Source organism: Odocoileus virginianus, chromosome 5 (genome assembly GCF_023699985.2).
Source record: "Odocoileus virginianus isolate 20LAN1187 ecotype Illinois chromosome 5, Ovbor_1.2, whole genome shotgun sequence".
Classification (NCBI taxonomy): Eukaryota; Metazoa; Chordata; class Mammalia; order Artiodactyla; family Cervidae; genus Odocoileus; species Odocoileus virginianus.
In genome coordinates, this window is record NC_069678.1 from 84,162,687 (window position 1) to 84,176,396 (window position 13,710).

A 13,710-nucleotide genomic window follows, 5' to 3' on the forward strand; every position below is an offset into this window, starting at 1 on the left:
CCCCCCCTCTCTCAGTGAGTAGGGGTAGGGCGTTCATTCCTGTTCTCAAGTCATGAGAGAGCTATTTCACTGGGACCATCTGGATGCCCTGATGTAACTCCTTCAGGTAGTTGACCAGTCTCTGACTCATGCCTGGAATGTGTAAGAGGCAGAGATGGCCTGGCTAGGTGATCCTGTCACCAAGGTGAAGGGGAAATGAATCAAGTGGCCAGCATGGAGGGAGAACTGGTTTAAATCCTGCCCAAGAGAATTGTCTGAAGGAGCCATGGGACCCCCACAGAAAGACCCACTGTAGAGTGGACCACCAGAAAGCAAATGCAGAGGTGGGGAGCAGCCAGTGGAAGGGAAATCATGTCACCGGCATTGTGGTAGGAACAACAGAAATGTTCCTACTGAGGGCCTCTGCAGAATCCTCAAAGCTACTTCAGGAGAGAAAGAGTCAGCTTTGAATATTTGCCAATCCCAGAGAGCTTGAAACTGTTTAAGTATTTAAATACTATTTATTTGGTTTCTCTCCCAAACCTGAGAGAGCCAGCTGGAAGAGAAGGAGATAGATACTCTAGGCAGAAAATGAGAATATAACCATGGCCCTACCTCCTTCCATTCCTGCTATAAATATTCATACAGAAGGTCCAAGTTAAGGAAGGAGAGGAGTTTTTACTTTAAAGAAAGCTTGACAATTTGATCAGCATTTAGAATTGGGCATTCTAATGCCTGGACTGTCATGACCATGAGAACTTTTCTTAACTAAGAGTCATGTGTATGCCCAAGATTTATTGGAACAGAGAGGAAAGATTCCCCAGTGAATAAAATTTAAAGGCACATTTGTGAATCAGATTCAAAAAGCATAAACTTTGTAAAAAATTGGTAAATTAGATTTCATGAGAATTTAAAATCTGGGGTCTGTATCTAAACAATGGAAAGCTATTCAGCAAAAAAGCATGTGAGCTACTAGGAACTAAATAACAGGTGCAGTAATATGAGTGAATCAGAAAAACAATATGCTCAGTGAAAAAAGCCAGACACAAAAGCATACATACGATATGATTTCATTACATAAAATTCTAAAAAAGGAAATACCAAACTACAGTGACAGGAACCAGATCAGTGATTGCTTGGGTGCTACAATGTTCATCATAGCACTATTCATAATCACCCCAAAATAGAAACAACTGAAATGTCCATCAGCTAATACATGCATAAATAAAATGCAGTATAGCCATACAGTGGCATATTATTTGATAATAAAAAGGAATAAAACACAGATACATGCTACAACCTGGATAATCATTGAAACATCATGTGAAGTGAAAGGAGCCAATTACATAGGACCACATGTTGTGTGATGCCATTTATATGAATTGTCCAGAACAGGCAAATCTGTAGTGAGAGAAAGTAGATTAATGATTGTTTCAGGCTGCAGGAAGAGTTGGGGTAAAAAGGGTTACGAGGTTTCTTTTGGGGGTGATAAAAATGTTCCAAAATTTATGATATTTAATAAAATACAATATTTTTATGATATTGTTATATAATATATTATAATATAGAACATATTATACATTATATAATAATTAAAATATTATGGATTATTATTATTATTATTATAGTGATGATTGTGCTACTCTGTGAATATACTAAAAAAACATTGAATTGTACTTTTTAAATGTGAATTGTCTCTCAATAAAGATGTGGATTATCTCTCAACAAAGCTGATACCCAAAAAATGTTGTTGGAGATGATTGAAAATCCTTTTATAGAAGAGTTTCAAGTTGGATTCTTACCAATACCACTAAAAATATACATTTCTGATCAATTAAAAACCTAAACATAAAAAATGCTAAGAGAGACTTCCCTGGTGATCCAGTGGTTAAGATTCTGCACTTCCAATGCAGGGTGTGCAGGTTCGAGTCCTGGTTTGGGAATTAAGATCTCATATGCCATGAGGTGCCACCAAAAAATAAAAAAAAAAAAAAGAATGTTATTTTTTTTTAAGTCATGAATTTATTAGGAAAAAAAATTGTAGAAAAATGTTTATGGCCTTAGGAGTAAGGAAAATCTTACAGAAGAAGATTCAAAGAGAAAAAAAATGTATAAAAGTGATACATTTGACTATGTCAGTAATAAAAACTTTAAAACAATAAATACCTTTATGATATCTAAAGCTTAAGATATATAACAGACCAAGAGAAAATAGTTTTAAGTATCTGAGAATTAAGATAAATAATGCATTAAAAACTGCTGTTATTAATTTTAAAAGGTAAAGAAAATAGGATACCAACAATTTACAAATGGGAAAACACAAGTGGCCAATATACATACTAAAATATACATTTGAGCAACTCTCCTAGGAATCAGGGAAATTAAATTTAAAGTAAAAATTTTTTGGACTTTCTTGGTGGTCCAGTGGTTAGGACACTGCACTCTCACTGCCGAAGGTCCGGGTTCAATTGCTGGTTGGGGAACTAAAATCCCATAAGCTACATGGCATGGCCAAAAGTAAATAAATAAAAATATCACCCATCAGACTGAGGAATTTAAAAGATTATTAAAACTGTTAGGAAGAATATGAAAGACTTTCACAGAGGTCACAGGTAATTTTCAAAAAGACTGCAGGTAGGAATATAAATTGGTGCAGCCTCTTTGGAAGGCAAACTGGCAGCATAGACTGAAATTTTAAATGTGTGTCCTCTAGGGCTTCCCTGGTGGCTGAGATGGTAAAGAATCTGCCTGCAATGTGGGAGACCCGGATCGATCCCTGGGTTGGGAATATCCCCTGGAGGAGAGCATGGCAACCCACTCCAGTATTCTTGCCTGGAGAATCCCCATGGACAAAGGAGCCTGGTGGGCTACAGTCCATAGGGTCACAAAGTGTCAGACACGTCTGAATGACTAAGCACGCACACACGCCTCTAGGTATCTACCAGAGTAAAGCATTTACCCAAGTGTTAACGCTTGTATAAAGGAGTTTACTGTAGCATTGCCTTCATAGGACAAACTGGGAACAATCTGAAGTCTATCAGAAGTAGACTGGCTATGCAAAATTTAAAAGAAAAGGTTGATTTCTATGTATAGAGAATGACCTCCAGTCTTTATAACTGAATGACAAAACAAAGCTAGGGAACAGTGTTTGATATGATGAAAGTGAAAGTCAATCAGTCCTGTCAATCAGACTCTTTCCAACCTCATGGACTTTAGCCTGCCAAGCTCCTCTGCCCATGGAATTCTCCAGGCTAGAATACTGGAGTGGGTAGCCTTTCCCTTCTCTAGGGGATCTTCCCAACCCAGGATTGAACCTGGGTCTCCCATATTGCAGGCAAATTCTTTACCAACTGAACTACCAGGGATGTTTAGTAAAAACAAACTCACATAAAACAATGTTACCTGCAGGTTTATCTTATTTAAACCATAAGAGAAAGTCTGATACTATTGAACTGAAAATAATAGTGAATGGTTGCTTAAATTAACATGATATTGAGGGTTTTCTAGTAAAGAAATTGCTCTAAGCCCTTTGTAACATTTAACACATTCAAGCCTTCAACAACTCTATAAGGTGAAGTGAGGTTAAATAACTTGTCCAGAGTCATGAATAAGTTGCAAAATCCAGATTCAAACTTGGACACTCTAGCTCCAAGAGTTATCAGTCTTAACTTTGGTTATGTGCGGGAAACAGGACTGGGATTGCAGTATGGTTGAAGGCAACCATGGCCTAATTTGTAATGTCTTTATTTTGTACTAAGTATAAAAACACATAAAGGAAAGCTAAACAATGAATTCAGGATGATTGTTACAGATGGGGAGAGTGAAATAGAAATAAAATCGATGTGGAGTGTGCAGAAGGTGCATGAATTTTTTGTGTCAATAAAAATTAAAAATTCATTTAAAAAGAAATATGACAATTTACCAATGATTATAGCAGATTAGAGAGAGAACTCTGATCCCACTTAATTCATTATTCTTAGAAAAGACAAGTGTAAACTTATCAGAATGTTTTGAAAACTGGAGATGACTACTTTCTGACACAACAATGAATAAAATGTTCTCAATTCGGAAACTATAGTATGTTAAAGTTGAGATTCAGACAAAACACTTTCTTAAGTATTACCATAAACTATCTTTCCATCCTTTCCCTCCCCTCCTCCTACAAATGGTAGGAGAAATCCATGCTCCATTTCCTGCCCATGTTTTGCTGAGTTCCCATTTTATCCTCTGCTCAAGATGTTTGCGTCCCACTTCTTTGGTTCACTCAGTCCTTCGGGGAACTATCTGCACCTAGTCGATACATAGCCTGCAGGCCTTTAACATGTGTTAATAGATTTGGGAAAGATTGAAGGCAAAAGGAGAAGTGGACAACAGAGGACGAGATGATTGGATGGCATCACCAACTCAATGGACATGAGTTTGAGCAAGCTCTGGGACATGGAAGGACAGGGAAGCCTGGCATTCTGCAGTCCATGGGGTTGCAAAGAATCGGACATGACTGAGCAACTGAACAGCAGCAACAAATAGATCTGGAATGACTGCAATAGAAATCTCTCTTTTTCCCTTTCCAGCGCCGGCCCCGGACACAGCAGCAGTCATGATGTTGATGCCCAAAAAGAACCGGATTGCCATTTATGAACTCCTTTTTAAGGAGGGGGTGATGGTGGCCAAGAAGGATGTCCACATGCCCAAGCACCCGGAGCTGACAGATAAGAATGTGCCCAATCTTCATGTAATGAAAACCATGCAGTCTCTCAAGTCACGAGGCTACGTGAAGGAACAGTTTGCCTGGAGACACTTCTACTGGTACTTCACCAACGAGGGCATCCAGTATCTCCGCGATTACCTCCACCTGCCCCCTGAGATTGTGTCCGCCACCCTGCACCGCAGCCGTCCTGAGACTGGCCGGCCACGGCCCAAAGGTCTGGAGGGAGAGCAATCTGCAAGACTCATGTGAGGGGAAGCCGACAGAGACACCTACAGACTAAGTGCTGTGCCCCCTGGTGCCGACAAGAAAGCCAAGGCTGGGGCTGGGTCAGCAACTGAATTCCAGTTTAGAGGCGGATTTGGTCATGGACGTGGTCAGCCATCTCAGTAAAGTTGTTAGAGGTTGTTTTATGTTGAATAAACCTGTAAAGAGAAAAAACTAAAAAAAAAAGAAAAGAAAAGAAATCTCTCTCTTTTTTCCTTTGCAGTAGGAACCTTATCCAACAGGAATTAGGACTGGAAATGGAATAATTCAGTTAAAGTCAGAAATCACAAAATGTGATCTATGTTTACATTAAATATTTTTGACTTCAAGTGTATTTGTACATTCATTCACCAATATTATAATGTAAAGCAAGGTTGAGAAGGAGGATTGAATCCCTGCATTAACTTTCTTGAACATACAACATTCACAACATGCATTTTTATGATTTAAGTTTGGCTTTCTTTAAAGTGGAGCAAGAACTTAAACACACCTGGGAAAGAAATCTGTGTACAGGACTTTAAAATACTTAGAATTATTTACCCAACTTCTTACAATTGTTTTGCCCACACTTATTTCAATGGTAGCTTTTGTTTTTTTACTAACAGTCTTTATTGAATCTTTTCAAAGCATTCCACTAAGTTTAAAAACAATTTAATGAAATGATGCAAACACAGAAGGAAAATAGAAAGGACACCTGTTCCCACACTCAACTGTATGAATGTTACCATTTTGCTGTACTTGGTTCAGATTTTTCAAAAAGGAATCAATATTACAGATAGAACTGGAACCTTCTGCACACTCCACATTGATTTTATTTCTATTTTACTCTCCCCATCTGTAACAATCATCCTGAATTCACTGTTTAGCTTTCCTTTATGTGTTTTTATACTTAGTACATATATGTACCAATAAATAGATATATTTATATAGCTTTGTTTTACGTGTTTTGAATCTATGTGTAAATTGTATCATACTGTATTTTTCTCTCATCATATGTGTTTGAGATTTATCCTTGTTGCTATTTGTAGCTCTAGTTTACTCATATGAACTGCTGCATTTGTATTCTATTTTGCAAATATTCCAAAACGTATTTATTTTCTCTCTGGTTGACTATTTGGGTTATTTCCATTTTTTCCCCCCCAATAAAATAAACTGCACTGATCATTCCTTCATACATCTCCTTGTATATATATATATATGAAAGTTTCCCTAGCAAATATAATAAAAAATGGAATGTGGGGGACTTTCCTGGTGTCTAGTGGCTAAGACTCCACACTCCCAGTGCAGGGGCCTCAGGTTCCATCCCTGGTCAGGAAACTAGATTCCACATGCTGCAACTTAAAAGATCCTGCATGGTGCAACTAAAGATCTCACATGATGCAACTAAGACCTAGCACAACCAAATAAAATGAATAAATAAATATTTTAAAAAATCTATTAAAAAGAAATGGAATTTTGGGGTCAAAGGGCATGCACATCTTCACAAGCATATCGTCAAATTATTTTCTAATATGGTTGTAACGATTTATGCTTTCACTAGCAGCGAGTGCGCTCATTGCCCTGCAGCCAACACTCATGCTTTTCCCATTTAGGTGAGTATGGAATGGTATCCCAGGTGGTTTTATTTGGATTTGGCTTATCTATAATGAGATGAATTATCTTTTCATACATTTGTTGGCAATCTAGATGTCCTCTTCTCATAATTGCTTGTTTCTCTCCTTTGCCCATTCCTCCATCATTAATCTTTTATTCCTGATCTGCAGAAGCTTTGTTAAATTCTAGATCCCTATCTCTGTCAATTAAATGAATTGCAAATGTCTTTTTCAGATTGCAGCTCATAATTTATCTTTGTTCATGTCATATTTTGTTGCATAAATATTTTTAAAATAGAGGTAATCACATTTAATAGTCTTTTCTGTCATGGTTTATGCTTTTGAGGTTTAGGAAATACTTACCTGAAAGATTCTGCTTACATACTCTTCAAAATGTTTTGAAGCTTTATTGTTTCATATTTATGCTTGTTTTACTTAGATATGGTTTTCGGTGTGGTGTGGGGATAGGGACCTTTCATCTTTCCCTTCTCTCTCTTTCTTTCTCTTCTGTATATACAGTCATCTTACCCTAAGTTTTCTGAAAAACAGAACCTGAGGTACCACCTACATGCTGAGGTACTGAGAGGGGCAATCCTAGGGCTGCAATAATTAAGGAAAAGAGAAGTTAGGTGTGGGAGAAAAGAAAGCAAATACAAGCTTGATATGTTACCAAGCTGGTCACGGCTTCCCAAGGAAATCCAGCCTTGGTCACCCAGGACATTGTCCCAGCAAGTTCTGGGGAGACACCACATCTCAGAACTGTCAGTCAGAGAGAGGAGGAAGGGGTAACAGTTTATCTGCTGGCTCCTCTTTTCTCCTTCCTCTTCATGATTGAAGTTTACTCCACTGGAAGTTAAGTCACTTCTTGGTTGTTATACCAACCCAATGGGGAAGCCAGTCTCTAGCACTGTTATGTGGTACTTGATGCTTTGTTTGAACTGATAGTGATGGAAGAGCCATATTCTCCATGAGTCTGGTAGGGTGATTCCTGAACACCAGAGACGTTGTGTCTTCCACACTTTTGGGAGCAGTGGAGGCCACACCAAAGTCAGGCTCTCACGCTATGGTAACACTGAGACAGCTGGAAGTATTAGGAGATGAAGAAATACCAGTAGTGACTGGGGCTCCCAGTGGGGAAGTGGGTCCATGTCAATTATTTGGATCCTTAACAACCAATTTTCTACTTATTTAATAGCTAAACTGTAATGCCACCAGGATCCAGGAGAAAGGAGCAGTGACCCCACAAGAGACTGACCCAGACTTGCCTGACAGGGTCCAGGAATCTCTGGCAAAGACATGGGTCAGCTTTGGTCCACTGCAGGGTTGGGGGCACTGAGTGTAGCAGTGCATGCATGGGACCTTTTGAAGGAGGTCCCCATTATCTTCATTACCTCCACCATAGTTTGGCCTCAGGTCAAATAACAGGGAGGGAACACAGCCCCACCCATCAACAGAAAATTGGATTAAAGATTTACTGAGCACAGCCCCGCCCATCAGAATAGGACCCAGTTTCCCCCTCAGTCAGTCTCTCCCATCAAAAGCTTCCATAAGCATCTTATCCTACTCCATCAGAGGGCAGACAGACTGAAAACCACATCACAGAAAACTAATCAATCTGATCACATGGACCAGAGCCTTGTCTAACTCAATGAAACTACGAGCCATGCCATGTAGAGCCACCCAAGACGGACAGGTCATGGTGGAGAGTTCTGACAAAATGTGATCTGCTGGAGAAGGGAATGGCAAACCATTTCAGTATTGTTGCCTTGAGAACCCCATGAACAGTATGAAAAGGCAAAAAGTTAGGGCACTGAAAGATGAACTCCCCAGGTCTGTAGGTGCCCAATATGCTACTGGAGATCAGTGGAGAAATAACTCCAGAAAGAATGGAGAGATGGAGCCAAAGCAAAAACAAAACCCAGTTGTGGGTGTGACTGGTGATAGAAATAAATTCTGATGCTGTAAAGAGCAATATTGCATAGGAACCTGGAATGGTAGGTCCATGAATCAAGGCAAATTGGAAGTGGTCAAACAGGAGATGGCAAGGGTTAACGTCGACATTTTAGGGATCAGTGAACTAAAATGGACTGGAATGGGTGAATTAAATTCAGATGACCATCAAATCTACTACTGTGGGCAATAATTCCTCAGAAGAAATGGAGTAGCCCTCATAGTTAACAAAAGAGTCTGAAATGCAGTACTAGGGTGCAGTCTCAAAAATAACAGAATGATCTCTGTTCATTTCCAAGGCAAACCATTCAGTATCACAGTAATCCAAGTCTATGCCCTGACCAGTAATGCTGAAGAAGCTGAAGTTGAACGGTTCTATGAAGCTCTACAAGACCTTCTAGAACTGACACCCAAGACAGATGTCCTTTTCATCACAGGGGACTGGAATGCAGAAGTAGGAAATCAGAGACACCTGGAGTAAAACAGGCAAGTTTGGCCCTTGGAGTACAGAATGAAGCAGGGCAAAGGCTAACAGTTTTGCCAAGAGAACGCACTGGTCATAGCAAACCAAACACCCTCTTCGAACAACACAAGAGAGACTACACATGGACATCACCAGATGGCCAACACCAAAATCAGATTGATTATATTCTTTGCAGCCAAAGATGGAGAAGTTCTATACAGTCAGCAAAAACAAGACTGGGAACTGACTGTGGCTCAGATCATATACACCTTATTGCCAAATTCAGACTTATATTGAAGAAAGTAGGGGAAACCACTAGACCATTCAGTTCAGTCACTCAGTCGTGTCTGACTCTTTGCGACCCCATGAATCGCAGCATGCCAAGCCTCCCTGTCCATCACAAACTCCCGGAGTTTACTCAAACTCATGCCCATTGAGTCGGTGATGCCATCCAGCCATCTCATCCTCTGTCGTCCCCTTCTCCTCCTGCCCCCAATCCCTCCAAGCATCGGGGTCTTTTCCAACGAGTCAACTCTTCGCATGAGGTGGCCAAAGTATTGGAGTTTCAGCTTCAGCATCAATCCTTCCAATGAACACCCAGGACTGATCTCCTTCAGGATGGACTGGTTGGATCTCCTTGCAGTCCAAGGGACTCTCAAGAGTCTTCTCCAACACCACAGTTCAAAAGCATCAATTTTTTGGCACTCAGCTTTCTTCACAGTCCAACTCTCACATCCATACATGACCACTGGAAAAACCATAGCCTTGACCAGATGGACCTTTGTTGGCAAAGTAATGTCTCTGCTTTTTAATATGCTGTGTAGGTTGGTAATAACTTTCCTTCCAAGGAGTAAGCGTCTTTTAATTTCATGGCTGCAGTCACCATCTGCAGTGATTTTGGAGCCCCAAAAAATAAAGTCTGACACTGTTTCCACTGTCTCCCCATCTATTTCCCATGAGGTGATGGGACCAGATGCCATGATCTTAATTTTCTGAATGTTGAGTTTTAAGCCAACTTTTTCACTCTCCTCTTTCACTTTCATCAAGAGGCTCTTTAGTTCTTCACTTTCTTCCATAAAGGTGGTGTCATCTGCTTATCTGAGGTTATTGATATTTCTCCCAGCAATCTTGATTCCAGCTTGTGCTTCTTCCAGGCCAGAGTTTCTCATGATGTACTCTGCATATAAGTTAAGTAAGCAGGGTGACAATATACAGCCTTGACGTACTCCTTTTCCTATCTGGAACCAGTCTGTTGTTCCATGTCCAGTTCTAACTGTTGTTTCCTGACCTGCAGACAGATTTCTCAAGAGGCAGGTCAGGTGGTCTGGTATTCCCATCTTTTTAAGAATTTTCCACAGTTCATTGTGATCCATGCAGTCAAAGAATTTGGCATAGTTAATAAAGCAGAATTAGATATTTTTCTGGAACTCTCTTTCTTTTTTGATGATCCAGAAGATGTTGGCAATTTGATCTCTGGTTCCTTTTCTAGATGGGGAAACAGTTGAAACAGTGGCTGATTATTTTTTAGGGCTCCAAAATCACTGCAGATGGTGATTTCAGCCTTGAAATTAAAAGACGCTTACTTCTTAGAAGAAAAGTTATGACCAACCTACACAGCATACTAAAAAGCAGAGACATTACTTTGCCAACAAAGGTCTGTCTAGTCAAGGCTATGGTTTTTCCAGTAGTCATGTATGGATGTAAGAGTTGGACTATAAAGAAAGCTGAGTGCCAAAGAATTCATGCTTTTGTACTGTGGTGTTGGAGAAGACTCTTGAGAGTCTCTTGGACTGCAAGGAGATCCAACCAGTCCACCCTAAAGGAAATCAGTCCTGGGTGTTCATTGGAAGGACTGATGTTGAAGCTGAAACTCCAATTCTTTGGCCACCTGATGCGAAGAACTGACTCATTTGAAAAGACGCTGATGCTGGGAAAGACTGAAGGTGGGAGGAGAAGGGGACGGCAGAGGATGAGATGGTTGGATGGCATCACCAACTCAATGGACATGAGTTTGAGCAGGCTCCGGGAGTTGGTGATGGAGAGGGAGGCCTGGCATGCTGCAGTGCATGGGGTCTGAGTCGAACATGACTGAGCAACTGAACTAGACTGATCTGAGCTGATGATACTGAATCTTCCAATTCATGAACCTGATAGATCTCTTTATTTATTCAGGTGTGTGTTTGTGTTTTCTTCAGTTTTTATAATTTTCTTCATTATGATCTTATAAACTTACAGATTAACTCCTAGAAATCTTGTTATTGTTGTCACTGTTGTGAATGGGATCTTCTTCCTACAATTTCTGATTATTTACTGATACAATTTTTTCATACTGATCTTGAATATGGCAAATTTGCTAAACTTCCTTATTAGTTTTTTTTTCAAACTTTAAACTTATTAGTTTTAATAGATTCTATTCTGTGTATGATTTTTGGAATTTGCACATTATCAATCATATTATCTGTAAATAAAGACAGTGGCCTTCATATCCCAGTTTTAAAGACTTGTAAAAATCATGAATGGGTGTTAAATTTTGTTGATGTACTCAAATTTATTGGAATGACAAATTTTTCTCCTTTACTCTGTTTAAATGCTCTGTAGATTTTAGGATGCTCCACTTCCTATTATTTCCAGGATAATCAACTTAGTCTTTGTAGAAACAGTTTTTTTCATATTCATATTACATTGTTTTACATAGTTTTAATTTAAATTATGTAACTCTAAAATCACTGCAGATGGTGACTGCAGCCATGAAATTAAAAGACGCTTACTCCTTGGAAGGAAAGTTATGACCAACCTAGACAGCATATTAAAAAGCAGAGACATTACTTTTGCCAACAAAGGTCCATCTGGTCAAGGCTATGGTTTTTCCAGTGGTCATGTATGGTTGTGAGAGTTGGACTGTGAAGAAAGCTGAGTGCCAAAAAGTTGATGCTTTTGAACTGTGGTATTGGAGGAGACTCTTGAGAGTCCCTTGGACTGCAAGGAGATCCAACCAGTCCATCCTGAAGGAGATCAGTCCTGGGAGTTCATTGGAAGGACTGATGCTGAAGCTGAAACTCCAATACTTTGGCCACCTCATGCGAAGAGTTGACTCGTTGGAAAAGACCCCGATGCTTGGAGGGATTGGGGGCAGGAGGAGAAGGGGATGATAGAGGATGAGATGGTTGGATGGCATCACCGACTCAATGGGCATGAGTTTGAGTAAACTCTGGGAGTTTGTGATGGACAGGGAGGCTTGGCGTTCTGCGATTCATGGGGGTCACAAAGAATCGGACACAACTGAGTGACTGAACTGAACTGAACTGAATATCAAATGCACTTTGCATCAATAAGTTATGAAAATACCATCTACCCTGGATGAGCAGAAAAGTATACAAGAGCCCCTTACCTAGCAGTGTGACACTGATTGTTCTTCTAAGACAGAATGGGGGGCTTTCTTGGTGGCTCAGTGGTGGAGAGTCTGCCTGCCAGTGCAGGAGACATGGGTTCGATCCCAGATCCAAGGTGATTCCACGTGCCTTAGAGCAACTAAACCCATACACCACGACTGCTGAGCCTGTGCTCTCGAGCCTGGGAGCCACAACTGCTGAAGCCTGTGTGCCTTAGAGCCCATGCTATGCAACAAGAGAAGCCACCACACTACAGCTAGAGAGTAGCCCCCACTAGCTGCAACTAGAGAAAAGCCCACGTAGTAACAAAGACTGAACACAGCAAAAAAAAAAAAAAAAAAAGAAGACAGAATGGGGAGTATCAGTTAAGTAGAAATCAATTAACAAAGTGTTCACTGTTCAAGGAAATCAGTGGCCATGGTGACAAAGCTCGTGCCCTGTAAGTCAACATGAGTTGTCTCCATCCAACCACATTCAAGAAATAGTTAATGAGAAATCACTATACATTAAGTACCATGGTAGGCATCATGGTTACACACAAAAGTGAAGCGGATCGTTCCTGTTCACGAAATGTTTCCCAGTCTAGTAGAAAGGTTAAGACTAAGTGCTTATATACATCATGAAGAGATAGAAAGAGTAAGACAGATGTCTAAGGAAGTACAATAGCTATCATGGGAGTTAGTAAGGTAAACGGGGAGGAAACAGTGATCAGGAAAGGAGTCTAAGAAGAGGTGGATTCTGCTATGAGCTATGAAAGGAGTTGGACCTTTGATATCCACACCAACTGGCCCCTTTAACTGCTCCCTGTCAGCAGTTGCCTTGAAAGCAGAGCTACCCTCTGATCTGCTCTGATGACCATTTCTTTTCCTATTGGCCTCACACACAGATTCTCCCTCTCTGTCCGGGCCTTTGAGATGAGATGTCCACTCCCTAGTCCCTGGAAACTGCCACTGTGTTATCTTACATGACAACGGAGAATGAAGACAGGAGATGGAAAAAATTATTAATCAGCTGATTTCAAGATTGGAAAGTTAGCCTGAATTATCCGGATGGGCCCCGTGTAATCAAAAGGGTTCTTTAAAGTGAAAGAGGAAGTGGAAGAATCAGCGCCAGTGTGATGCAGCATGAGGAAGACTTGACCAGTCATCGTGAGCCAAAGCATGCTGGCAGCCACTAGAATCTGGAAAAGGAAAGGAAATGGATTCTCTCCTGGAGGCTCTAGAGGACTACAGCCCCGAGACACTGTGATTTTAGCCCAGTGCAACCCATTTCAGACTTCTGACCTGCAGAACTAGAAGATCATACATTTTGTTTTAAGCTGCCAAGCTTGTGGTAATTTGTTACAGCAGCAACAAGAAAGCAATA

The 13,710-nt window shown here is 40.3% G+C and overlaps 1 pseudogene; it reads left to right on the plus strand.

Moving 5' to 3' along the window:
- LOC110151383 (small ribosomal subunit protein eS10-like) overlaps positions 1-5,143 on the plus strand; it is a 41,160-nt pseudogene extending 36,017 nt beyond the window's left edge.
- Positions 5,144-13,710: the final 8,567 nt, after the last annotated feature.